The 27952-nt window shown below is 37.9% G+C and overlaps 2 long non-coding RNA genes and 2 other non-coding genes across 4 annotated transcripts in view; 3 read left to right on the top strand and 1 right to left on the bottom strand.

Moving 5' to 3' along the window:
- The window catches only part of LOC126054100 (uncharacterized), a 219134-nt gene that overhangs the window by 137654 nt on the left and 53528 nt on the right, over positions 1-27952 (bottom strand). The window contains exons 4-6 of the long non-coding RNA XR_010277613.1: positions 8011-8105; positions 7184-7247; positions 6896-6966 (exon numbers count right to left, since the gene is read on the bottom strand). This is a non-coding gene — a long non-coding RNA (uncharacterized LOC126054100). The remainder of the gene's footprint in view (positions 1-6895; positions 6967-7183; positions 7248-8010; positions 8106-27952) is intronic.
- Positions 190-273, top strand: Trnal-uaa (transfer RNA leucine (anticodon UAA)). The gene has a single exon. It is a non-coding gene; the product is annotated as a tRNA-Leu (tRNA).
- On the top strand, positions 4996-5079 carry Trnal-uaa (transfer RNA leucine (anticodon UAA)). Its single transcript has one exon. It is a non-coding gene; the product is annotated as a tRNA-Leu (tRNA).
- Positions 15246-27572, top strand: LOC110373017 (uncharacterized). Its single transcript, XR_010276977.1, has 5 exons — positions 15246-15412; positions 16107-16261; positions 17032-17164; positions 20219-20352; positions 26814-27572. It is a non-coding gene; the product is annotated as an uncharacterized LOC110373017 (long non-coding RNA).

Raw genomic sequence — 27952 nt, forward strand, 5'->3', positions numbered from 1 at the left:
GCAGCCTCAACAGTGACATCTTCCCATTTTTCCATGAATTTGATGTGTTGTTGAGTCCACTTATTGGGTGGTGTTTGAGTGACTCTAATAAACAACTGCGAGTACGTTTCATTTCAGATAGATGGTTCTTTTATTAATGCAATCAAGCAGAAATATGAATACCAAGGGTTGTTTCACTGGGTAATTTAAGTCAGGTTGGCCGAGTGGTCTAAGGCGCCAGATTTAAGCTCTGGTTCCCGAGAGGGAGCGTGGGTTCGAACCCCACACCTGACAGTTTTGTGAATCATCTGAGTGGCAACACATATGATTCAGAAAATTTTGTTTCATTTTTTTTAAATCATTTTGTTTACACATCTCATGGCTCAAAACTAAAGATTTGAGAACGTGTTTGTATCTTCTTCAAACTCACATGGCTATTTAATTCAGTATGAAAGAAGCTGTTTTAGAACGTTTTGCCCTTAAGGGCTACAACCGCGTGAGAAAATTAGTTGTCACATAAATGAAATATGAGTTCTAAAGCTCGAGCTACCAGTCACAATCGCGCCCGAACATGTTGTTTATTACGCAATTTTGTACCTGTTTCACGCATTAATTACTTTTGTATCGTACATTTACTTAAATGGAAGCCATGAACAGACTTGGCTGCGAACTGCCAGCTCAAGAAGAGAACTCTAGAACTAGAACTCAGCCAAAAACCGAGTCGAGAAGTCGTATACAGAAATAGATAATTATTTAAAAAGTATATATATTTTTCTTTAGTTAAGAAGGATAAAGAAATTAATCATTACTAAAAGATACAAATCTAACCTATGTAAATATGAACCTCTATAATTATTCATATGTACGCAAACGTTCCGAGCCAAACTAGTCCAAGAGCTGTGACGAAATAAACGTCATTGAACAGCCTTGCACTACTAGGGTTCCATAGATTTCAAGGGGAGCATTCATCTCACAGCACAGTATGGATAGGATCGTATGCAAACTTATTCGTCATGTTAACGATACACTGAGCAAACTATTGTTTTCCTTCACTTCCCATTGATTTACGATCAGTCTAGATAGAGAAAGACCTATACAGCCAACAACACTAATGTCCTGGCTTTCACCCACTCCTTCTGACATACTCTTCTATACACTCTTTTGCAAAAAAACGGGCACACCAAACTTGGTTTAAAGGAATTAATATTTGTTTTAATAGGTTTTTAGTAACATGAATGTATAGCGTCTAGAGAGCTGGAATGGCGTTCGTAAGACTGCTTTCCGAATTAAAGAGAATAACAAGAATATCATTTTGAATTTGATGACTGAAAAATGCGATGTGTCATAAATTTTGGCCAGCTGTGTACAAAATAATAAAGTTTCGTGTGGCAGCAGAATAGAAGATGGTACTGCTAGAAATGTACCATTTCATTTTCGGTCATAACATATCAACATGTGTGATAAGTTTGAGTGTACATCGAGAGTTTCTACTTTGTTTTAATATACAGCAGCGTATATCCTACGATATATGCTACCCTAGTAGTTAGAAGACTGAATTTCTTGAACTTTGTTCATTGCCGGCCATGTACGCCGGAAGTTATCTATGGATTATGTTTACTTTTTCACTTTGGTTTTTTATTATTAATAATATCATCTTTCTATTAAATTAATTGATATGTAGTTAAAATGTAGTTACAATTATTATGTAGTTTTAAAAATACTAGAAAACACAATTTTTAAAATGCAATTACAATCAGTGGCAGACGTTTCAAACAAGTCTGAACACACCGCGCGGCTTTGACTTAGCCATGACCTCAAAACCGAACTTCATGGCAATTTTCACGACGCTACGATCCTTCGAAGCTGGTTTTATGGTGGAAATAAGTCACCTTAGATTTCATTACATACCTAGTTAATTACATACACTTCAATCTAATTAAACTTGTTTTGAAGTCAGTTAAAAAGTGAGTTAAATTATCAGTATTTTGCAATTGTTATATGGAATGGCTAACTGAAGCTGAAGCAACATGTTTTGGGTATAGCCTCTCCCCACTCAAAGATATATCAACGTATTTTGGGTATGGCTCCTTACGATTTATGACTTTCTAGTCATATTTTGGCATCCTGCCCTTTGATAGCACCTACACATTACAAGTACAGGCTGGTGACATATTGAGCAAAAAAATTACTTTCAAAATGTATCAATATTTTTACAAAATATGAAAAGTTGATTGATGGTGTGAATGGTTTCTGGTTACTGATTTCCAAGGAGAATTCACAGGGCCAAAACAAAACGCTGCTTTTTTTCCCATCTCAGCAACATTTTTTTATAATAAAGAAAGTTTATATTTCCTGGCAACACAGATATGTGACGTAGTATTCGCATGAAACTTTTAAACTTATCCTGTCCCGGTAGAAAGCGGGTATTATCAGCATGGCGATCGCAGAAGATTAAAAATACATTGCATTTTCTTAAATGGAAGCCATGAACAGACTTGGCTGCGAACTGCCAGCTCAAGAATAGTAGTAATTCTTGTCTAGAACTCAGCCAGAAACCGAGTCGCCCACAGAGAAGTCGTCTACAGAAATAGATAAATATTTAAAAAGTATATATTTTTCTTTAGTTAGAAAGGATAAAGAAATTAATCATTACTAAAAGATACAAATCTAACCTATGTAAATATAAACCTCCATGATTATTTATATGTACGCAAACGAGCCAAACTAGTCCAAGAGCTGTGACGAAATAAACGTCATTGAACAGCCTTGCACCACTAGGGTTCCATAGATTTCAAGGGGAGCATTCATCTCACAGCACAGTATGGATAGGATCGTATGCAAACTTATTCGTTATGTTAACGATACACTGAGCAAACTATTGTTTTCCTTCACTTCCCATTGATTGACGATGAGTCTAGACAGAGAAAGACCTATACAGCCAACAACACTAATATCCTGGCTTTCACCCACCCCTTCCGCCACACTCTTCTATACACTGCCTTGCAAAAAACGCGCACTTTAGAAAAACTTGGTTTAACGGGCTTAATAGGTCGTTTTAATAGGTTGTTAGTGACTGGAATATATCATAGCCTCTAAAGGGTTAGAGGGGTGTGCGTAAGTTCTCATTCCAAATTCGAATTTCAGAGTATTGCAAAAAAAATATTTTTAATGCGTGGACTGCAAAATGCTATGCGTCAACAATTTTGGCCCGTAGTGTACAAAATAATAAAGTTTAGTAAGGCAGCACATTAGAAGATGGTACTGCTAGACATGCGCTATTTCATTTTTGGTCATAACATATGACAAGTGTGATAAGTTTGGGTATACCATTGCGAGTTTCTACTTGGTTTAAATGAACAGCGGTGTATATCCTGTGATATATGGTACCCTAGTAGTTAGAAGACTGATTTTCTTGAACTTTGTGCATTGCCGGTCATGTATGTCGAAACCAGATATTTACATGGATTGTTTTAACATTGACTTTTATCTGGTAACTGTTACAAAAGGTATCTTAAATTAAATTAATAGTTTAAAAATATAGACAAGAAGATCAGATTTTATAAATTCACTTTAAAATCAAAAAGACTTTTCCAACAAGTCCAAACACACCACGCGGCTTTGATTTAGCCACGAGCTCAACAGAACTACGTAAAGTTGGCAATTTTCATGACGATCACGTAGTCACCTTAGATTCCATTTCATAGTGAGTTCCAAACAGTGTTAAAATATCAATCAGTATTTCGGGAATTTTCATAAGGCTAACTGAACCTGAAGCAAGTAGCCTCCCCCCTCAAAGGTACATTCATATGTTTTGGGTATAGCTCCTGACGATTTATGATTTTCTAGTGATATTTTGGCACCCTGCCCGCTGATAGTATCTACATTACAAGTATAGGCTGACATCTAGTGTCATTAATATTCAGTCAAAAACGCAAAACATACCTATTAATATTTTGTCAAGGTTATGAAAACGATATAAGTTTTTAGTGTGAATGGTTTTGAATATTTCTTTTACAGGACCGAAACAAAATGCTGTGTTAATTCTCATCTCTACGACAACTTATTGTGTAAAGAAACTGCTTTTTTTATAATCACTGACAAAACAGTTTGACGTAGTATTGGCAACTGGAAACTCTTTTCAACTTATGCTGCCCCAGTAGAAAGCGGGAGAAAACAGCATGACGTATACAGAAGATTGAAAATTTGCAATAAACAACTCTGTATAACGCCGTGGTGGGTTAAATTCTACGCCAGGCAAGTAGCAATTCAGATTTTTAAAATGAGGATCAATTTTTCGACGCGCTTTATCAGTTTCAATTGTTAATGTGGATTTAGTATATTTTTTAAAATAAAATGTACAGATTTTTAAAATTATATTTACAGAAGACAACACATCAAACTACCTCAACGTGCCAAATCTCCTCAACAGATTTTGGTGACAGATTTGGGTGGATTGGCCGGGCCTTCTGTAAGTTAATCATCGATTGCTGAGAAAACATGGCCGAAAAAACCTGGAACCGAAAAGGAAAAAAAAAACATTCTGAAAATTATATGAAAGTCTACAATTTGATTTGAGAATTTTGTATTTTTATAACCACTTCTGTAACTGTAACTATGTAAGTATCAGTCATGGCTTAACGTTAGATATTTCGCAGTCACTGTGTACCGTAAGTTAGGCCGTTTTGCTGTTGAAGTAAACTTCTGCCGGTTGGCATGGATACGCATTGCTCGAAAGGTACCAGGGTCCCAAGAGTTACGAGGAGTTCTACTTTAGAAGCACCCACCCTCAACAGTGGTGGCATCTGATGTTGTCTTCCAAAATTAATGTGGATAGCGACATCTCTCTAATTTTCTATAAATTTGCTGTGTTGCACATTTCACTTATTAGGTGGTGTTTGGCTGACTCTAATTAACAGTAGTGTGAACTTTTCATCTCAGTTATACATAGATGGTTCTTTCATCAATATAACGAAGCTGAAATATGAATACCAAGGGTTGTTTCACTGGGTAATATAAGTCAGGTTGGCCGAGTGGTCTAAGGCGCCAGATTTAAGCTCTGGTTCCCGAGAGGGAGCGTGGGTTCGAACCCCACACCTGACAGTTTCTCGAATTGTGCATCGCAGCATAATTCCGAAAAATTTTGTATTTTTTTTTGCATCACTTGTTTCATCACCAATCACGTGATGAAAGGCGAAATGTTTAAGTACGCGTTTGTTGCTTCTTCATATGTAAACGGCTGATATAATTCATTATGTAAGAAGCTGACCTCTTGAATTAACACATAAGCTACTTGTTGTTACCTGAACATGCTGTGTATCACGCAGTTTTGTACTGCAGGCGTTAATTACTTTTGTATCGTGCATTTTCCTAAACAGAAACCATGAAGAGACTTGACCGCAAAACTCAAGAACGGTCGGGTCTTGAACTCACGCTGCCGTTAAGATATTCCTTGGATAGCTCACTGAATAAGGTTTGTTTTCCTGACTTACATATACATATATAAGTAATGTTCGCTTACTATAAATCGGTTAAGTTTAGTAAGTATTTTCAAGAAATGTTCTTGGGGTTAATAATCTATAACTTTTTATCTGATTTCTGCCAATACCACACGAAAACAGAACAATTACACCTATTTTGAGAGTATGTATAGTTTTGAGAAAATGAGCTAGGTATACGACACGTCATACTACTTGTCATATTGTAGGTATTTGAGTTCGTATTTCCCTCCAAGAGCACTTAAGTTAGTAACTAGTCTCTTGGTCATTATGAGTGCCTAGTGCTCTTTACTTGTAATGGATCAATACTAGCTCTCTGACCCAAATGACAGCGCACACTTTCAGTCAAGTGAGTTTACTTCAGATGCAGTTATCGTTAACTTTGTAGGTATGTAAGCCATGGTAAATAAAATACATATTATTATTATTATCACAATAGTGAAATGTTAATGGTTGCTTATTAAAATAAGTCCAGTTAGGGTAGCTTGACCTCCTGCACAGTACCTTTAAAATTTTGTAAGTTTCAAGTTTAAAAGAAAAACTAACTTTGTAACTAACTCCTTTTGTTTCTGGTCTCCTAGTAATCTGGCTCGTATTTCAGCCCACCATATTTTTCACGCAGGCGCATTCGACGCCAAACCACGTGCTGTGGTAATAATAACTTAGGAGTTTTTTTTTATCTACCAGTAAATAATAATCGGAGAGTAGAAAATAGATCATAAAATTAATATTGAGCACGGATTAATCAAAATCATAGCATTTTTATCGTTTAGTTTATGACCGTCAATAATTTAAAATCCAAGAACTCGGGATTTCGAAATATCTATATATCTATAAATACAAAAAATATATCTGTATATATAAAAATGGAACCCGCTTTCCGTTGCCACGATATAACATGAAAACGGCTTGACCGATTTGGCTGAAAATTAGAGGGGAGGTAACTTAGACCCGGGAGAAGGTTTTAGGATAGTTTTTGTCACCATCCGGCTACGGGACGCGGGTGAAACCGCGGGCGAAATCTAGTATTTAATAAACACAACCAGCCACAGTCCAGAAAAAAGAAAAAGAACATTTTGTGTACTAGGATAACATGGAAACCTAAGCAATCAACACTGTGACGTCATATCTATGACATCACCGATCGAATCCTATCAGCTGTTTTTGTTAGCTCTTACTAAATAATTATGATGTCATGTGCTACGTATGTATATTATCAGTATAATGTTTCATAAGGAGAACATAAAAGTGAAATTATCTATTTTATTTAGTCCCCGGTATTATATGACGCGTTTAGTTTTACTCAAATTATTATTTTTTGGTGTGCGTATTTGAATTACTGTTTTGTTTATAAATTGTTTATTAAACAGACGAAACGAACTCAGAAATACTTAAATATTTCTGAGTTCGTTAGTACTTACTTATTTTTTTGGAGTTATAATGTGCATTTCATCTTCCTATCCCGCCCGCGGGACGATGCACGTAGTTATTACTGGAAAATGTAAAGTTATTATTAATGTAAAGGAATAGAAAGTTGTGCGAGTAATCTAATTATGTCTTTAGTATCAGGAAATCCATCCATCCATATTCTGTTTGATCGACATTCACATTCAAAACCAAAATATCATGCCGATGAACGCCGGAACTGACGTAAATCATGTTGCTATATAAAAATAATAGAAAGATTGGAATATGAAAGTAAACCTTACCCTCTGAGCATGTTATATATTTTCATCTCTGTAGGAAGGGCAGCATGTGTTCAGAGTTAGTGATCTGGAAAAATTAAGTAATGGGTCAGTTTCCACGAATATCTTAAAAATTGCGACAGCTTATCTTAAAAAAAAAAATCATCATAGAGCGTTTTTCTCAACTATACACTTTTTGTAATGAAAGCTATACTGTCCTTGCTCAAGTTCCAAACTATGTCTATACCAAATTTCACACAAATCGGTTCAGTAGTTTAGGCGTGATGAATAGACAGACAGACAGAGTTACTTTCGCATTTATAATATTAGTTTGGATAAATTTTTTATCTGTTCATAATAATTATTATTTACTATATAAAAAATAGAGATGCATACAATTCATTCGATATGTTCATATTCATGCACATCCTATTATCTCGTTTTGTTCATATCATACTGTTCAGGTGCTTATAATTTGGCTAAAAAAGTTAAACTATAAAGGAATGACTGTATCCCATGTAATATTTTAAACATACACTTAATGGTCTCATCTTGTTACAAAGTTGAAAACTGACAAAATTCTGTTATCTCTAGAATGCATTATCTTTATTGAGTAACGTTAGTGCTACAATATTTATTTGAGCACTAGCCGTTTTCCCGCGGTTTCACCCCCGCGTCCCGTAGGAGCTACTGCCCGCACCGGGATAAAATATAGCCTTTGTTACTCGCAGATAATATAGCTTTCTTATGGTGAAAGAATATTTATAATCGGTCCAGTACTTTTTGAGTTTATCCATTACAACCAAACAAACAAACAAAGTTTTCCTCTTTATAATATTAGTATAGATTACCAAATAACTCCATATACACCTCATGATGTTCAGTTCCACAGACTTCAAAAGGACTGCACAGCCTCTGCTAACTGCTGATAGACGATCTGAAGACACTGAAAGCAATAATGTCATAGTTATGCCTTTTCATCTATTTTTGTATAGAAAAGCTAATGACTAAGATCAATCGTAAGGCTAAGCAGCACCAGGTGCGGTCGATCTCTTCGGAAAGCGCAATAAATTATAGGGTTCCTGTCATTGCAACATTCTTGGCAGTCAAAATCAAAAATCGTTTATTAAATAACGCCCGTCCTTTACCACGTCCTATATGTTACTACTGAAACATGTGTTTGTCTGTCTTATTAAAAAAAATACTAAATACTAAATCTCAATGCAAAATTTTGTCACTCATCATGTACTTGATAAAGGAAAAGATAACGTTAGGCAGGCTAATACGTTGTTTGGTTGCCCAGGTGAAAGGATTGCGGAGGTCAGATAGGCAGTCGCTCCATGTACATATGTATATAAAACTCTGGTTCCCTGCATCTGGATAGACTGGAAGATGACTCTCATCATCACATTAGATACTAATATAGTGGAACAATATTTTATCGGTAGGTCGATGAGTACTTAGGGGTTTTTGACATTTAGTCAGTGGTTCAAAATAGTTACTGGTACAGATTACATTCACGTGTATTCTGCACCAGTTTCTACTTCAATTTGCATACCGATTAAACAAGTGAGATATGCTGTCCTTAATGTAAATCAACCAAAACCCTGTAATACTGTGTCTCTGCAAACAAAGATTCTTATTCCTACAACTTTTTGTTTACCCGAGATAAATTGCAGGTAAAATTATAGTAATGAATAATGAAATAAACAATTTATGATGAAGAAACCTAAAACCTTGGTCTTTCAGGCTGTATACAAAATGAACAGTGGGATGAACAATGAGCTGGTGTGCTCCTCAATCTGCTTGCTTCATGTAACTGTTGCCAGAATGGCCTAGCTGCCAGCTTTTTTTTTCATTACAAACCCTAACGGCTACTCAAAATATTCTATACTAGCCGTTTTACCGCGGTTTCACCTACGTCCCGTGGAAGCTACTGTCCGCACCAGGATAAAATGTAATCATGTTACTCGCAGATAATATAGCTTTCCAATGGTGAAAAAATATTTAAAATCGGTCCAGTAGTTTTTGAGTTTATCCATTACAACCAAACAAACAAACAAACTTTTCCTCTTTATAATATTATATATAGAATATAGTATAGATATCGATGGATTTGCATACTGCAGATAGAATTTTGACATTAACATCATAACAACAATATCAATTTCCTATCTCTAGTAGGCAAAACAATAGATAGATAAAATATTGGGAACGGTAGTAGAGGAACATCTGACGTCACAGGAGATCAATATCGTTGCGTTAAATTACTAGCACTGCAGAAATGCAAGGATGCGGTTGGAGTGACGTAGTATTTCATCATCTACATATACGCCATATAATAAATCTGTTGTGAAGTTTTTTAAATTGAAAATATTGAGAAACTTTTGTAAATTATTATTCTTAGAATATAAATTATTAATTAGACTGGAAGCCGACCCCAACATAGTTGGGACAAGGCTCGGAGGATGATGATGAATTAATAAAGGACATCATTCATTTCGTACCCAAATATGAAAGTTATTCTCTACGAGAATCTACTATTTTTTTACTCTGGCCGGCTTTTACTTTCATTGTTGGGTACAAAATGTTCGAGACTTGAATGATCTCCTTTATATTCAATAAATAATAAAACAGGTTTTAATAAATGCTCGTAAAATCCAGCTTTTTCGTTTAACCATAACCATGACAACCCAACCTAAGCATGGTCAAAGTTCAACACAAGATTTTCAAATAAGTCTAAACACAGCTATGTTCCAGTGTGTGTGATCAGTTTGACAGTACCATTTTATTCTACTGTCATCAAAATTACATACATCTGCCAATAATTTTCATGGATCTTTGGAAGATGGTTAAATTGGTAACCTTAATTTCCAGTATACTATAGTTACATGCAGATCGACCTAATAAAAGCTTTTTCACTTATCTATGAAATCGCGGAAAAACGGCTATTTAAGAATTATTCAATTAGCTAGATAGTTGGCAAATTGCCTACAAATTGATGAAAATGGATTTAATTAGTGGCAAATAATCGGTGCCTAAAAATGTTTTTTGTTCCAAGGATAATTTTAAACCTTGTGATAATTTTTTTACTAATAACATTTTTATTTATCCACAGTTACATTTTGTTTGCCTAAAAATTAAGTTAGGTACGTTGATTTGGTGTAGGTAACTATATGTATATGTATATGTAGACATTATTTTCTTGGATCGGCGATCCCTAAACTATGCTAGGCCTGTGTCTTGGGAGTCCGAATTACGGTTAGATGAGTATTTTGCTTAAATAGCTTCGATAAGCATTATTTGCTCTGCTGTTTCCCAATTCTTTTGCATTTTTTATTATTAATTTAATAATTTCAAGGCAAATTATCAGTTGCATATTTATTATTTGATTTTTTTATATAAATAAATATTCAAACATATTCAATAAACATTGTTTGCAGTTTCTTTATTGGATACGCATTCCGTCTGTCGTGTAGGCAATATTCCGCACGTCAAGTCCGAATCTCATTTTATCCGCACGAGTACTAGGGCGGCATAATTATCAGGAGGGTAAGTTAAATATAAGGTTACCAAAATTGACCACCAGAGTGCGCGCCGCATGATGTCAAAGATGGAGCTACATTTTTCATCTGATACAATTTTGCACTAGCATAATCATCATCATCATCATCACATCATCAGCCTATCGCAGTCCACTGCTGGACATAGGCCTCTCCAAGTGCACGCCACTGAGATCGATTTTCGGCTTCTCGCATCCAGCTCCTGCCAGCCGTCTTGCGCAAGTCATCACTCCACCGTGCCTGAGGACGTCCTACACTACGTTTGCCGAGGCGCGGTCTCCACTCTAGAACTCGTTTACCCCAACGGTTATCGGTTCTTCGGCTAATATGGCCAGCCCACTGCCACTTCAGCTTGCTGATTCGGTAGGCTATGTCGATGACCTTGGTTCTCTGACGGATTACCTCATTTCTGATGCGATCCCTCAGAGAAACGCCGAGCATAGCTCTTTCCATAGCCCGCTGAGCGACTTTAAACTTGTGGACCAGCCGTACCGTCAGTGTCCACGTTTCGGCTCCGTAAGTCATGACAGGTAGGACGCACTGATTGAAGACTTTTGTCTTTAGGCACTGTGGAATCGACGATGTTAGGACTCGACGTAGCTTCCCAAATGCAGCCCAACCCAACTGAATTCTCCTATTCACCTCGTCCTCAAAGTTGTTTCTACCTAACTGCAATGTCTGCCCGAGGTATACATATTTCCGAACAACTTCGAGAACGGCGCCGTGTATCGCAATCGGTTCCGGTAGAACATGTTCATTGAACATGACCTTGGTTTTGTCCAAGTTCATCCGTAGGCCGATGCGTAGAGAAGATTCAGCCAGGTCGTTAAGCATCTGTTGTAGGTCCTGCAGCGTTTCCGCCATGATGACGATATCGTCAGCAAATCTCAAGTGAGAGATGTGTTCGCCATTGATGTTGATGCCGCGTCCTTTCCAGTTCAGCGTCTTGAACATATCCTCCATTGCATTAGTGAACAGTTTCGGGGAAATAACATCCCCTTGTCTCACTCCTCGATGCAACGGTATGGGCCTTGTTTGCTGATTCTGTACTTGGACGGACATTGTAGCGGCTTCGTAGAGACATCTCATCACTTGAATGTATCGCCAATCTACTTGACAACGCTGCAGGGACTCCAGAACAGACCAGATTTCAACCGAGTCAAAGGCCTTCTCATAGTCCACAAATGCTAGACACAGGGGCTGATTATACTCTTCGGTCTTCTGTATAATCTGCCGCACTGTGTGGATGTGGTCTATGGTGCCGTATCCGCTCCGAAACCCAGCCTGCTCCGGTGGTTGGAATTCGTCGAGTCTTCGCGCAAGTCGGTTCGTGATCACTCTTGAGAACAGCTTATAGACGTGGCTTAGGAGGGAAATGGGTCGATAGTTCTTCAACTGGGTTTTGTCTCCCTTTTTGAAGAACAGGACGACAACACTCTACTCCACGCCTCTGGAGTTCTCCTTCAAAGAGGACGGCATTAAAAAGCTTCTGGAGCTCCCCCAGTACGGGCTTACCTCCTGCTTTTAAAAGCTCTGTTGTAATGCCATCCTCGCCAGGGGCTTTTCCATTTTTGAGCTGTCTCAGAGCGATCTCGATCTCGCCACTGCTGACTTCTGGCAGGTCTTCGGTGAAATGGCGTGTTAATGTGGCTCTAGAATCCTCATTTCCGGGATCAGGTCGAGATGCATGCGATGCGTATAACCGGCCATAGAAATTTTCCACTTCCGAAAGGACTGCCGGCACCGAAGAAACGACTTCTCCACTTGTTGTGGTCAGCTTCGTCAAGTGGCTTCTTCCAAGAGATTGTACGAACACCTTTGACCCCCGATTCAGCTCAATTGCTCTTTCAATGGCAAGAGTATTGGAGTACCGGAGGTCGCGTCGTACGTGCTTGTTGATCTCTTGGTTTAGAGCCCGCTTAGCTGACGAAGTGACAGGCGGGTTTTCACGTCGTTTCTTCATAAGCCCTAATGTCTCTTCCGAAAGCTTTGATTTCTTGCCCTTACGCTGCATGTTACAGAATCTCGAACCTTCCTCCTGAGGATCCGAACCACATATTCGTGGTTCTGGTTAACGTCTGTTGTGGTTTCCACGGCGGCAAATCGGTTCTCCAAATTTGACTGGAACGTTTCGGATCCTGTCATGGTTTGGAGCAGTGTTGGTCGGAGCCTGGCCTTCATCAGACGGAAACGTTCGGCCTTGAAGTTGATATTCAGAGAGCCTCGGACAAGTCGGTGATCGCTACCGGTATTAAACCTATTGATCACGGAGACGTCTCTGAATATGTGCTTCTTGTTCGTCATGATGAAGTCAATCTCATTTTTAGTCATAGTGTCGGGGCTTTGCCACGTCCACTTCCTTTGGGGCTGCTTTTTGAAAAAGGAGTTCATCAAAAAGAGCCCCTCGCGTTCGAGGAAGTTGACGAGCATTTGCCCCCTATGATTCCTGCTTCCAAATCCATGGGATCCTACTGCCGATTCGCCGCAAGTCTGTACTCCCACTTTAGCGTTAAAGTCCCCCATGACAACGGTGTAATGGGTCTTTGTAGTGAAGTGGAGGGCCCTTGATATATCATCAAACATATCCTCCACTTCATCGTCTGAATGTGTCGAGGTCGGTGCGTACACTTGCACTACCTTGAGGCTATACCTGTCGGTGAGCTTTATGATAAGGTACGCTACCCTGTTCGACACACTAGACACCTCCACAACGTTATCAGCTAGGGACTTATTAACCAGAAACCCAACGCCACCTTGGGATTGTTGGTCTCCCTCTCGGAAGTACATTAGGTGACCTGATTCGAGGGTTATGGTGTCCTCCCCCTCTCTTCGAACTTCACATAACCCTAATATGTGCCACCTAATCTTCCCAAGTTCCACCTCGAGTTGCGCCAGATGCGAGTCAAGCCGTAGCGTGCGGCCGTTGTACGTCGCCAGAGTCAGTTTTGTTTGGTGGCCTCCCGTAACCCGGAGATTCTTCGCACCCCCTGCCCCGCCGTAACCACGGTCGCCACCGTGACCGGGAATAACGGGACTGCCGGGAACTAGGGGCCGTGGCTTTTTTGTGCTGCTCATGGAGGTATTTAGCCTACTGCTATCACGCTGGCCAGACGGGTTGATAGAGGGTTTTTTTCGAGTTTTCCTTCTCTCGCACTGGTGTTCGGTGCAATTGTCTCCATTAGTCGACTTCTACGACACCCACTGGAAGAAGGGGTAGCGACATATGTATTCTTAAGCCGTCGCTACACGGCATAATAGATGTCGTTAATCTTACTGTCACGAAAAATAGGGTAATAGATTGATTTTCCCTTTATGGTAACTAATCGACGCATATTTGATTATTGAACGCGTGAATCTACTTACCTATGATTAAAATCAACTTTTCTAAATAAACTTTTTTTTATTCTTTTTTATCAATGTATTTTATGAATTAGCAAAACAAACACACAGTTCAAAACTGGAACTTTTATTCTATTGTGATTAAACTTATGAGAATAAAAAATAAGTTTCTTTGGGAAAGTTGTTTGTTCACGTGTTGAAGTATCAGTCACTAATTACAAGTCAACCTACATATTCAGAATATGAAGATATTTGCCATATAATTATTTAACTTAAAATATGAAAGTGAAGCGAACGCAATGCCCAGTTTATAAGGTCTTGCTACATTTTAACTACCTATATGTGATGAACTTTATCCTTGAAAAAAACGATGATCTTAAGAAGGTATATCGACTGCAAGCAAGCAATACCTTCTATCTGACATTTTTGTTTCAAAAAACTCGTATCTACCATAAACTACCTTTAGATTCGAAATAAAAACAAAAAACTTTATTAAGCAATACTATGCGTAAAAAAAGAAAACTTTGATTTTCAGTATCTCATTATACCTACCTCGGAATAAGGATTTTATTAAGTTTTATTGTTCCCCTTTAAAATCCACCCGGAGTCAGATAGGAGGTATTGCTTGCTTGCAGGCGATATGTCATAAAACTTTTGCCAGATTAAGTTAATTCAGAGACAAAATACAGTCGCCAAATATTTTACAATTGAAAACTGTTGCGGTGGCCGCTAAGCAAGATCGCTATCAGTTAATCGCAATGCAGGTTCCAAACATAATCAATACTTACTCCTCTATCAAACGCATACTCATCTGAAATATTTATCTAAACTACTTACGTCCAACATGCCTATCATACAAGAAATACGACCGTGGATTGCATTTGTGTTCTGTACCAAACAAAGAGGTTAGGTTAGCTTTTCTTGTGCTTAAAGCATCAATACAAAATTTTGTTACCAAGTATTTATCTGAACTGAATTTTATATTCACAAAATAGCACATTTGGCACAAAACACAGTGGCACACAGTCACATATTAAGTAAAATAAAATCGTAGATTAGGCCCACAGGACGGATACCGCCGGGGGACCTAGATCTACTGAAAGACTTTTGGGGTGACTAGCTTTCTAGGTGCCATGCGCGCCTGGTGGATAAAACAGGCACTGAACAGACACTGTTTTACCTACATCCCCCTTCCCTCAAGGGTTCGATTCAGTGCTACAATTTATGAGCTCCCTTTAGTATCATAAATTGTCTGCTAGAATTTATTACGGATCAATTTGAGCAATCGTTCATTTATTTGTGGATAACAGTGTTTCTGTAAGTTTTATCGTAATGGAAGGTGGTTGTGAAGGTAAATATTAAAATATTTTCCCTATTTCGAGTAGAAATGTATAATTGTCGCAAAGTGAGGCTGCACTGAACTAATCAATTTTGCATTAGGTAAAAAATGTTGAATTAGTCATTATTGAATTTTGTTGCGTAAATGGTGTTAAATAAAAAAGGAAAAAAAAAACATTATAAAGTTTAGCTGTGTCCGATTCTACATACTCATATTTAAAACGAGATTAATTTTAATACGTGAATCGATAATGCCGCTCGCAATAGGGAAGAAAGCTGTTGACATCTGCAAGACCACTTTTCATTCACTTTACTGATTTTAATGGTTACATTGTTACCCATAATACTAAAGTACTGCCATAATAGATATCCTTTATGAATACCCAACCCTAACTCGCCATCTTGAATATGACCGCAGTTCATCAAACCACTCATACCCTTTTAATACGAATACATTAATTTACTTAGAAAAACATTGGATGAATTAAAAATCAAAAATCAAAATCAAAAGTCATTTATTCAAAGTAGGCTGAAAATCAGCACTTTTCGAACGCCAAATTTACAAAAGACAGCCCCCAAAACGCCCGCCCTTCCACTTCCTATGTGTTTTTGCTGGGACAAAGAAGTGGTGGAATAAACTCCTCAGCAATATGAATAATGAAACTAGTTTAAAGACAGGTAGTAATTTAATCATTGATGTGTTTCAGATGAAGACGAGGCGGATTCTCGGTATCTACTAAACAATAGTGCTGGTCGGTGCATCTTTAAAAACCTAGGATAATAAACATCAAAAGTAGGGAGGTGGCAGTCAGTTATACTTGAGTGCATTTGAGACCTTCAGAGATAATTATATCCCTGAACCGTAAGTACACATTTTTAATAATTATGATAAATCAAGTGATCGGTACCAATGCCGTGAAATGTACGTGTAAAGATAAATTTTGGGTTTTGAAAATACACTATACCAAAGATGAACCGATTGAGAAAGTATTCAAAAAACATAACACTGATGTGACCGCTGATAGTGGTAATAATATCACTATAAACAAGTAGGTATATTCATCATCATCCTCCGAGCCTTTTTCCCAACTATCTTGAAGTGGACTTCCAGTCTAACTGTAGCTGAGTAACAGTGCTTTACAAGAAGCGACTGCCCTGATTGACCTCCTCAAACCCGTTACCCGGGCTACACAATATACCCCAATAACCCAATAACAAGTAGGTATAGGTAGGAATAAAAAAAGGCGTATGCAATGTTATTACGACTCAATTTTAGGCTGAGGTAATCTGGCAAACAAACCATTATTTTTATACAGATCGGTAATACGGATTTCTATAGCTCTGTACATTAGAATTCCCGCTTTTTTGTGTAAAGGTCTTCCCAATATGATTAAAAACGAGTCTGTAATCTTCATCATTAACGCAGTTCTAAACCTCCATCTTTTGAAAGTTTTATAAGAAACTGATCGCCATGAACTCATTCTTGATACACGTCTATTAATTCAAGAGTCCCTTTTTTCATATGACTTTATAAAAACAATAAAAAAGATGAATAACCTTTTTCAAAAGTTTGTTAAAATAATGCGACATTCATTTCAAAAATCCTAATGTATGCTGTTCACTTGATTTCAGAATACCTGTCTGCTGCCTGCCTACTACTACCTGCTACCTGTGTAGCAAGTATCATCATTCATCATCACCCATTATCATCATCATCGTTTCAGTCTACTGGCTGAAGAAAGCCTGACCACCAACGGCTGCGAAGGTAATTGTCCTATTTCAACACCTTTACGATAAATTGACTCGTTGTTCGTTCGAACTACGATATAATTTAGAATTTTACGCCCATCTAAAGATATGTGTGAAATTATGATTTACCGAGAATACTATAAAACCACTGAGTTACCCATTGGCTTCATAGATTACTCATAATTGGAATGGTGAATGAAAAAAGTTATTAGTCCGTCTTTTAGATAACCCTAAAATAATGAACACGTATTCTTTACGAAAATTTTTATCTTTTTTGAAATTAATCTACCAATTAGCTTTTTACTCCTAAGCGTATTGGGTTGCTTGCAAAGTTGTAGATTTATTACAATGGATGCGAAAGGTTAAAACATTAGTTTGTGATTATTTTAAATATAGCTTTCCCGCCCGCAAAATCAATCCTTCTCCAATCCAAAATCAATTTAATGCTCAATCCTTCTCCATGTGAGAGGAGGCCTGTGCCCAGCAGTGGGACGATAAAAAGGCTGTAACAGTTTCCCGCCCGCGACTTCGTCCGTGTGGAATAGTTACTTTGGGCTAACGCCGACTTTAACTTGCGACGGTTATAGTGAGCTAACCTTAAAAGATAGACATATGCTGTCGCGGACTACTTTTTTTGAACTTTTAAAGGGGAACAATTCTGGCATACATGATTTTTGCGAAACTTGAACCGTTTACGCAGCGCACGCAGCGTAAGCTCTCTCAATAGGAAAATATCCCCCGATTTTGAAACATTCTTCATTGGTGCTCCGCTCCTTTTGGTCTTAGCGTGATAATATATAGCTTATAGCCTTCCTCGATAAATGGGCTATCTAACACTGAAAGAATTCTTCAAATCCAGTAGTTCCTGAGATTAGCGCGTTCAAGCAAACCAAAAAACAAACTCATCAGCTTTATAATATTATAGTATAGATTTAATCAAGATGCACGTTAAGTGCGAAATACATACTTAATGGATCATCATTAGGCGTTTTGTTAACATAAATCTTTTAAAAGTAGGTATATCAATCATCATCAGCCTATCGCAGTCCACTGCTGGACATAGGCCTCTCCAAGTGCACGCCACTGAGATCGATTTTCGGCTACTCGCATCCAGCTCCTGACAGCCGTCTTGCGCAAGTCATCACTCCACCGTGCCTGAGGACGTCCTACACTACGCTTGCCGAGGCGTGGTCTCCACTCTAGAACTCGTTTACCCCAACGGTTATCGGTTCTTCGGCTAATATGGCCAGCCCACTGCCACTTCAGCTTGCTGATTCGGTGGGCTATGTCGATGACCTTGGTTCTCTGACGGATTACCTCATTTCTGATGCGATCCCTCAGAGAAATGCCAAGCATAGCCCTTTCCATAGCCCGCTGAGCGACTTTAAACTTGTGGACCAGCCGTACCGTCAGTGTCCACGTTTCGGCTCCGTAAGTCATGACAGGTAGGACGCACTGATTGAAGACTTTCGTCTTTAGGCACTGTGGGATCGACGATGTTAGGACTCGACGTAGCTTCCCAAATGCAGCCCAACCCAACTGAATTCTCCTATTCACCTCGTCCTCAAAGTTGTTTCTACCTAACTGCAATGTCTGCCCGAGGTATACATATTTCCGAACAACTTCGAGAACGGCGCCGTGTATCGCAATCGGTTCCGGTAGAACATGTTCATTGAACATGACCTTGGTTTTGTCCAAGTTCATCCGTAGGCCGATGCGTAGAGAAGATTCAGCCAGGTCGTTCAGCATTTGTTGTAGGTCCTGCAGCGTTTCTGCCATGATGACGATATCGTCAGCAAATCGCAAGTGAGAGATGTGTTCGCCATTGATGTTGATGCCACGTCCTTTCCAGTTCAGCGTCTTGAACATATCCTCCATTGCATTAGTGAACAGTTTCGGGAAATAACATCCCCTTGTCTCACTCCTCGATGCAACGGTATGGGCCTTGTTTGCTGATTTTGTACTTGGACGGACATTGTAGCGGCTTCGTAGAGACATCTCATCACTTGGATGTATCGCCAATCTACTTGACAACGCTGCAGGGACTCCAGAACAGACCAGATTTCAACCGAGTCAAAGGCCTTCTCATAGTCCACAAATGCTAGACACAGGGGCTGATTATACTCTTCGGTCTTCTGTATAATCTGCCGCACTGTGTGGATGTGGTCTATGGTGCCGTATCCGCTCCGAAACCCAGCCTGCTCCGGTGGTTGGAATTCGTCGAGTCTTCGCGCAAGTCGGTTCGTGATCACTCTTGAGAACAGCTTATATACGTGGCTTAGGAGGGAAATGGGTCGATAGTTCTTCAGCTGGGTTTTGTCTCCCTTTTTGAAGAACAGGACGACAACACTCCTACTCCACGCCTCTGGAGTTCTCCCTTCAAACATTAAAAAGCTTCTGGAGCTCCCCCAGTACGGGCTTTCCTCCTGCTTTTAATAGCTCTGTTGTAATGCCATCCTCGTCAGGGGCTTTTCCATTTTTGAGCTGTCTCAGAGCGATCTCGATTTCGCCACTGCTGACTTCTGGCAGGTCTTCGGTGAAATGGCGCGTTAATGTGGCTCTAGAATCCTCATTATAGTGACATTGAAATTGAAAAATAAGTTTTTTTATTAAATTGACCTGTGTGTAAGTATGTAATGGAATCTAAGGTAATAACAGATTTAACCATCTTCCAAGGATCGAATAAAGAAAGAAAAACTGAATCTTCATGATAGAACATCGTACCATAGCTGTTTTGACTTGTTAGAAAAGTCTTGTGATAATCTTCGACCACAATTAGGTTTCAAGGTGTTATGACGAAATCGAATGTGTTGCTTTTTATACTTCGTCATAGTGTTATGTAATACCTACTAGCTACCACTAGCGGTGACACCCGCTTTCTGAGGAAACTAATTTCCAGCCCCGGATAAAAGCCTATACATACTCGAACGTATACGCTACATTACTACCAAGTTTCATCAAAATCTATCCAGCAGTTTTTGCGCGAAAGAGGAACAAACATCCGTACATACTAACTTTCACCTTTAGAACGTCATTTGGATTAAACAGTCGTTTGTATTTACATCCACAGCTCACCCGGGGACCAGCTCATCATCAGCTGATCATCCTGGTGGAGTCATCATAGCGGGATGGTGACGTCGGCGTCTTGCGTGCCGACGGTCAACATCTACAGCTGTCAGCTTCGGGAAGCCTTTTTTAATTTAGGTAAACTGTCAGTAACAATACATATTACAAATCAAAGTCCTTCACCGCTACTGTTTCTTTGAATGGCGTTTTGCAGTGCAGATTAGAAGGCTGTTTACTGACCAACCAGGCAACTGTTAGTCTGCTTGCGATGAGCTCATAAATTATTGCACGGATTTTATTGCGGTATAACATAAAGATACTCATCATCATCTCCCGAACCTTTTCCCAACTATGTTGGGGTCGGCTTCCAGTCTAACCGGATTCAGCTGAGTACCAGTGCTTTACAAGAAGTTCCCGGACAATCTGATACCCCTTGGTTAGTAACGACTGTCAAGGATGTTCAATGACAGCCGGGACCAACAGTTTAACGTACCATTCGAAACACAGTCATTGGTGTCCAAGATATAATTAGAAAGTACATACAAACTTAGTTGCATTGGTACTTGCTTGACCTGGAATCGGAACCACGCCCTCATACTCGAGAGGTTGGCTCTTTACCCACTAGGCCACTACGACTTCTCTTTACCCACTAGGACTTCTTAATATCCCTACTAATATGATAAATGCGAAAGTTACTCTGTCTGTTAGGCTTTCACTTCTAAACCACTGAACTGATTTTAATAAAATTTGGTACAGAGATAGAGTTGACCTTGAGAAAGAACATAGAATAGTTTTTATCCCGGACTTTTGAAGAGTTCACTTGGTTATGCGATATAACTGAAAACTCGACGCGAGCGGAAGCTAGTGAACTATAAATAACATAAAGACTACTCTACTAGAGAAGATATACTCTCTTGCAAAAAAAAAAACAGGCACATTTGCGAAATCTTAGGTTTAAGGACTTTATGTACGTTTCAAAAGGTTTTTATGACTGGAATATGTTACAGGCTTAAAAAGTGTTAGCCAGGCATGCGTAAAGCTTGGGTTTCCTAGGAAAGCGGTGCCGTCATATAGCGGCCGTCTTATTACGGTCGCAAATAGACGGTCGTCTTTACGGTGATTACATGTGGAAAGTTCCACGGCCGTTTTAACACACCGTCATGAACTTTTTGTTAGTTGTATCATACTTACTAACCTGTTTTATTTAATATTTCTCAAATTTCACAACACCAATTCTGTTTTAGTTGACTTTTCTATAATCTTTACTTTTTATGTTAGATATTGCCTTCGTGGTTTCGAACGAAATCTATTAAAATTTCGTCGTCCTCGCTGCTCCAAGAGTTGTAACAATTTTTTGACGTTGTTCCGAAAAAAAAAACACAAATACGTATTAAAAAAGCTTCACCGCTTTCAATAAAACGTTCACCAAACTATCTGACACCGTCAAGACGGCCGTCATGCAAATGGCGGCACCGCTTTTTGAAGTTACGGCGTCAGTTACCGCTCTCTAGGAAACCGCCCCATTTTGTTTACATAGACAACGTTCTGGTGATGTCTTTCACCGCTGTATTACGGTCGCTATATGACGGCACCGCTTTCCTAGGAAACCAAAGCTTAAGAGTATATCCGAATCTAAATTTTTATGAATTGCCAAGAAAGTGACAAAATCTTCCTCTGGACTAATCCCCATAGCAAAGTTCATCGGCAATTTGTTCCTTTTTTTTCAGAAAACTTACAATATAGTTTCAATAACGGACTGGTGTCCATTTTTACATATTTTTTTTATAACATCGAAACATTTTTGAAAAACTATGCACATTTTGTAAAATTTTCTTCTGTACTAAATGGTCTATTACGTATACTAAAACTGATGATGGATGGTAAGGTTCTATGGTTAGATACCCTCGCGGCTTAAAATATCCCTTTCTAATAAATAAAGACGATTTAGAGGAATATCAGTAGGTACTTAGGGCTGTGAAAAAAACAATTTTTAACCGACTTCCCAAAAAGGAGGAGGTTCTCAATTCGTCGGGATCTTTTTACACGCTTTTTATTAGCTTCACCTGTATGTTTGTAGGTTTGTATGTTTGTATGTTTGTTTGTAACCGACTTCTTTGGGCGCGATTTTGACCCACTTTAAACGGCCAGATTTCGTTCAAACTTTGTAGATTTATTGAGGACCGATGACAATACACTAATTTGATAAAATTATTCCATTTTTAACCGACTTCCCAAAAAGGAGGAGGTTACACATACACATCGATTACTCCGAGGTTTATAGACCGATTTACGTGATTCTTTTTTTGTTCGACTCGGAATAGCTGCCAGTTAGTTCCACAGTCATCAGGTCAGGATCTGATGATAGAAACCCTGAGAAATCGAGGGCAACCTTCAAAAGTTGTAGGCATACATAGGGTAAAAACTTGACACTCAGGTGTACGCCTAAAAGCACTATTCAACTGTGAAGATTTGGAGCTGACCTGATGATGGAGACCAGAGAGGGTCGAGGGAACTCGACAACTGAATATGTAAACTATCTCGTGTTTGGGCTTAAATTGTTTGTATTGATAAGACTTTTGCAACAGTGAAGGTTTGGAGCTGACCTGATGATGGAGACCAGAGAAAGTCGAGGGAACTCGACAACTGAATATGTAAACTACCTCGTGTTTGGGCTTAAATTATTCGTATTGACAAAACCTATGCAACAGTGAAGGTTTGGAGCTGACCTGATGATGGAGACCAGAGAAAGTCGAGGGAACTCGACAAATGAATATGTAAAATACCTCGTTTGGACTTATATTCTTTGTGAGAATGAGAACTTCCCACTTGTATGGATAGTGACAACTATTCGTATCACTGAAAAGCTTTAAATAAAATAATAATCTTTTTACAAAAAAATTAAACCGACTTCCCAAAACACTAAAAAGCAAAAAAAAAACTAATTTTAGGTGCATCGGCCTAGAAGTCGGTGGCAAAATTAACTTAGTAACATCCATTAGACACCGACTTCTAGGCTTTTCAATTTGCAAAATATGATTTTTGTTAATTTATATAATTTTCATCTATAGTCGATAAGGTAAGAAAATTAATTAAAATTTTCTAGAATTTTTCTCTAGAGTCGATAAGGCAGGACTCGATGTTAATTTTTATTTCCAATAATTATCTTTAGCCGTTTTCTCTAATATTGACAAATTTTTGTATACTAAAGAGAATTTTAATTCTACAAAACAAATAATAGTTTTAAAACAAACTAAAAAGTAAAAAATAAATAATAGTTTAAAAAAAAACTAAAAAACACGCTTTTTATAGAAAAACGAACTAAAAAATAGAAAATAAATTTTAATGAATTTAAATTAAGAAAACAGTGTTAAAAATTTCAATGAATATAAATTAATAATAATGTGAATACAAAAAAAAATATTTAAAAAAAGCGTGGGGTGCTTTTTAAGATATTATCAAAATGAAAATCACTGTACTCATATCTGTCAATAAAATATTTATAACTATTGACACCATGCACCCCACGCTTTTTTAAATATATTTTTTTTTGTATTCACACTATTATTAATTTATATTCATTGAAATTTTTAACACTGTTTTCTTAATTTAAATTCATTAAAATTTATTTTCTATTTTTTAGTTCGTTTTTCTATAAAAAGCGTGTTTTTTAGTTTTTTTTAAACTATTATTTTTTACACGCTTTTTATTAGCTTCACCTGTATGTTTGTAGGTATGTAACCGACTTCTTTGGGCGCGATATTGACCCACTTTAAACGGCCAGATTTCGTTCAAACTTTGTAGATTTATTGAGGACCGATGACAATACACTAATTTGATAAAATTATTCCATTTTTAACCGACTTCCCAAAAAGGAGGAGGTTCTCAATTCGGCCGGTGTTTTTTTTTCTATGTATTTACATCGATTACTCCGAGGTTTATAGACCGATTTACGTGATTCTTTTTTTGTTCGAATAGCTGCCGGTTGGTCTCATAGTCATCAGGTCACGGATCTGATGATAGAAACCCTGAGAAATCGAGGGCAAACTTCGAAAGTTGTAGGCGTGCATAGGTTAAAAACTTGACAGTGAGGTGTATGTCTGAAAACACTATGCAACAGTGAAGGTTTGGAGCTGACCTGATGATGGAGACGAGAGAAGGTCGAGGGAACTCGACCACTGGATATGTAAACTACATCGCGTTTGGGCTTACATTATTTGTATTGACGAGACCTTTGCAACTGTGAAGGTTTGAAGCTGACCTGATGATGGAAACTGGTGAAGGTCGAGGGAACTCGACAACTGAATATGTAAACTAGCTATAGTGTTTGGGCTTATATTATTCGTATTGATGAGAACTTTCCACAAATGCGGATAGTGACAACTATGCTTGTCACTGAAAAGCCAAAAATAAAAAACTTTTTACAAAAAAATAAAACCGACTCCCAAAAACACTGAAAAGCAAAAAAAAAAAAACTATTCTTAGGTGCATCGGCCTAGAAGTCGGTGGCGTATAAACTCTGGAACATCCATTAGACACTGACTTCTAGGCCGATGCACCTAAGACTAGTTTTTTTTTTTTTGCTTTTCAGTGTTTTTAAGTAATGCCTCTTACAACTCGTCTCATATTTGACATAAAAAAAAAACAAAACTAGTGATAAATGCAGAACTAATCATACGAATATTGAGGATAGATAAAGCTATCTAAAAAGTTCAATTATTGCCATGTTGAACGCCACAGGTGTCGAATTACTAAACGATGATTTAGCTGAAAGGGAATTCATCATCTTCCGAGCCTTTTCCCAACTATGTTGAGGTCAGCTTTCAGTCTAAAAGGATGCAGCACTACCAGCGTTTTAGAAGGAGTGACTGCCTTTCTGACCTCCTCAACCCAGTTACCCGGGCAACAAAATACCCCTTGGTACGACTGGTTGTCAGACTTACTGGGTTCTAACTACCCGTAACGATTGCAGAAGATGTTCACTGACAGCCGGGACCTACAGTTTAACGTGCCATCAGAAACACAGTCATTGGTATCCAAGATATACTTAGCTGAAAGGGAATTATGATTTCAAAATTATATCCCAGTCTAACGAAATGATCAGGTAGCTCATTATTGCTTTAATTTAAGGTGAACATTGCTGTAGGTTCCAGAAGAACTCAGTGCAGATTTATTAAATAAAATCTCCGAGTAATGAAGGATCATGGATTGACTGAGTTCTACAGAGTCTGTAGACTCTACAGGGTTCCAAGACCCACGGTTGGTTTATCAATTAGTGATTACGACACCTAAAGGTACATCCTAACAGTCTTTTCTGTATTTTGCATTCTGGCCCAATGTTTTAAATGTCAAAATATGTTATGACTAAAGTTGTGATCAACACCAGTACCTAACTTAAAATTTGTTTTCGGTACTATCACTTGTCTAAATCGTGTTTATTGATGAGAAAATATTTTTAAACGCGAGAGCAATATAACAGGAGAATGGTTCACACAAAAATGCCGAAACATCTAACAATGCCATAAATCATTAGTATAGACCATTCAGTGCAGAAGAAAATTTTACCAAATGTGCATAGTTTATCAAAAATGTTACGATGTCACTAAAAGGTATACCAGTCAGTCATTGAAAATAGTTTTTAAGTTTTCAAAAAAAAAAAAAACAAATCGCCGATGAACTTTCAAACTTCAAAATTCTAATTTGATATACACTCTTACGTATACCTGAAGTATTTTTAATCGCGTTTCCAAGAGAACTCTTCAAAACTCTGGGATAAAATACTATCCTATGTTATTTCTCAAGGTCAACTTTATCTTTGTACCAAATTCTATTAAAATCAGTTCAGTGGCTTAGGCGTGAAAGCGTAACAGACAGACATACAGAGTTACTTATAATATTAGTAGATTTCAGTCATAATATTACTTTCAAATATACATAAAATACTTAAAAATAAGACTTCGCATAGGTGCTCGTTTTTTTTTCAAGGAGTTTTATATTATGATGTTTCACAGCAGTAAGTGCAAAACAGGCGCACGTAACAAACATATCTTTTACTTTGTTTGTTTGTACCCTGAACGTTCCGAAACTGCTGTACCGATTTAAATTCTTACACTGCTGGAAAGGAATATATTTCCCATGGCTTTATTTTATCAGGTTAAGGAAAGAAGATGAAGTCGGGTGAAATCTCATCATCAGAACAATCTCGTACAGAATTACAGGCCACCGTCTGTCACCAGGCTGTATCTCATGAACCGTGATAGTTAGAGAGTTGACATTTTCACAGATGATGTATTTCTGTAGCATAGATAACAACAAATACTGAAAACTAGAATAAAATAAATATTTTGGGGGGCTCACATGACACACACAACAAACGTGTTTTTTTGCTCATTTTCTAAATAATGGTACGGAACCCTTCGTGTGCGATTCCGAATCGCACTTGGCCGGTTTTTATTTATAGGATTATAAATTGATAACACTCGACGTCCTTACAATGAGCTAATTATAATTCAATGCAAAATATTCTCCAGACGTCCAGTCTTGTGTGCAGGTGCGTAACTACCACGAACAAGAGAGACTAACTACGTGTAATCTTTTTACAGATGCCGTTGCGGACAAATGTATGCTTCGCACTCGACTCGCATCATCCTCCGCAGCGTTAAGATCATCTACGGTTGAACAAAGGCTTCCCCCAACTTGCCTGCCTCCAGCGCTATTAAGCAGGCTTTATACAACGTGTAACGTTTAATGCGCAAAACCTCAAACACCACAAACGATCTCTAAATCAACCATCCAAATTCTGAAGGAAAATTAGAGATTTCGTGAGGTCTACAGCTCATAACACCTGTTATTCCTCAACCTTTCCAACTGGTTGGTTCTGCTGGCAATTGACATCAATACCTGCGCTTGTGCGCGTCGATGCACGCTTTTGGCGAATTCGTTCGCGAACGTGGTGCAGACTCTGCTCATTGTTCTGATAAAACTGTATTCAGGTTTTGCGCATTAAAGTTACACGTTGTACAGATCGTCCCACCACCTTCAAGCTGCGAAATCGAATATTTTATCTAATATGAGCAGAGCGCGTCGCGCCACGCTTAGTGTAGTGTTTCGTAGTTTCGAGTATATTCCGTAGTATCTTTGAATTTTACCTTTCACTTGCAATCGCAAATTATGTATTTCAAAATCAGTGGATTCTGGCTAATATTACAATTGCGAATGTGTGTTTGTATCAAGATCAAGTTTGGCAAAGTTTGGAACGTTTTCTGAAAGTAAATCTTTTAGTCGCTTCTTTAGGAAACTATTGTAGGCATTTTGAAATTATATCACTGCTATGCTATAATAAAATAAATGACTTACTAACTCATGACTGTTGTTTTAATTGCCATATTTTTTAAGAAGTATTATTATTTCATATTTGGAGGTATTACACCTCCAAAATTCAATTCAACACCTCAATATTTCATCAATATATGACTGAGACTAAAAACTTTTTACAAGTAAAACTCAAAATACATGATAGAAAACTATAGTAGGTATGACGAATAAAAAAGTTATTAGTCCGTTTATTAGATAACCCTTAAAAGACGGACATGATTTTTTCTTTTCTCTCACAAACCAATAACAACTAAGATAACAGACGTTTCACTAATTTTATATAAAAGAAACGTCACAATATCCCCTTAAATGTATTTATATTACGTTTTAAATTTTGATAGTATAAAATAAATACGTGTCCAATAAT

Source organism: Helicoverpa armigera, chromosome 1 (assembly GCF_030705265.1).
Source record: "Helicoverpa armigera isolate CAAS_96S chromosome 1, ASM3070526v1, whole genome shotgun sequence".
In the NCBI taxonomy this organism is placed as follows: domain Eukaryota; kingdom Metazoa; phylum Arthropoda; class Insecta; order Lepidoptera; family Noctuidae; genus Helicoverpa; species Helicoverpa armigera.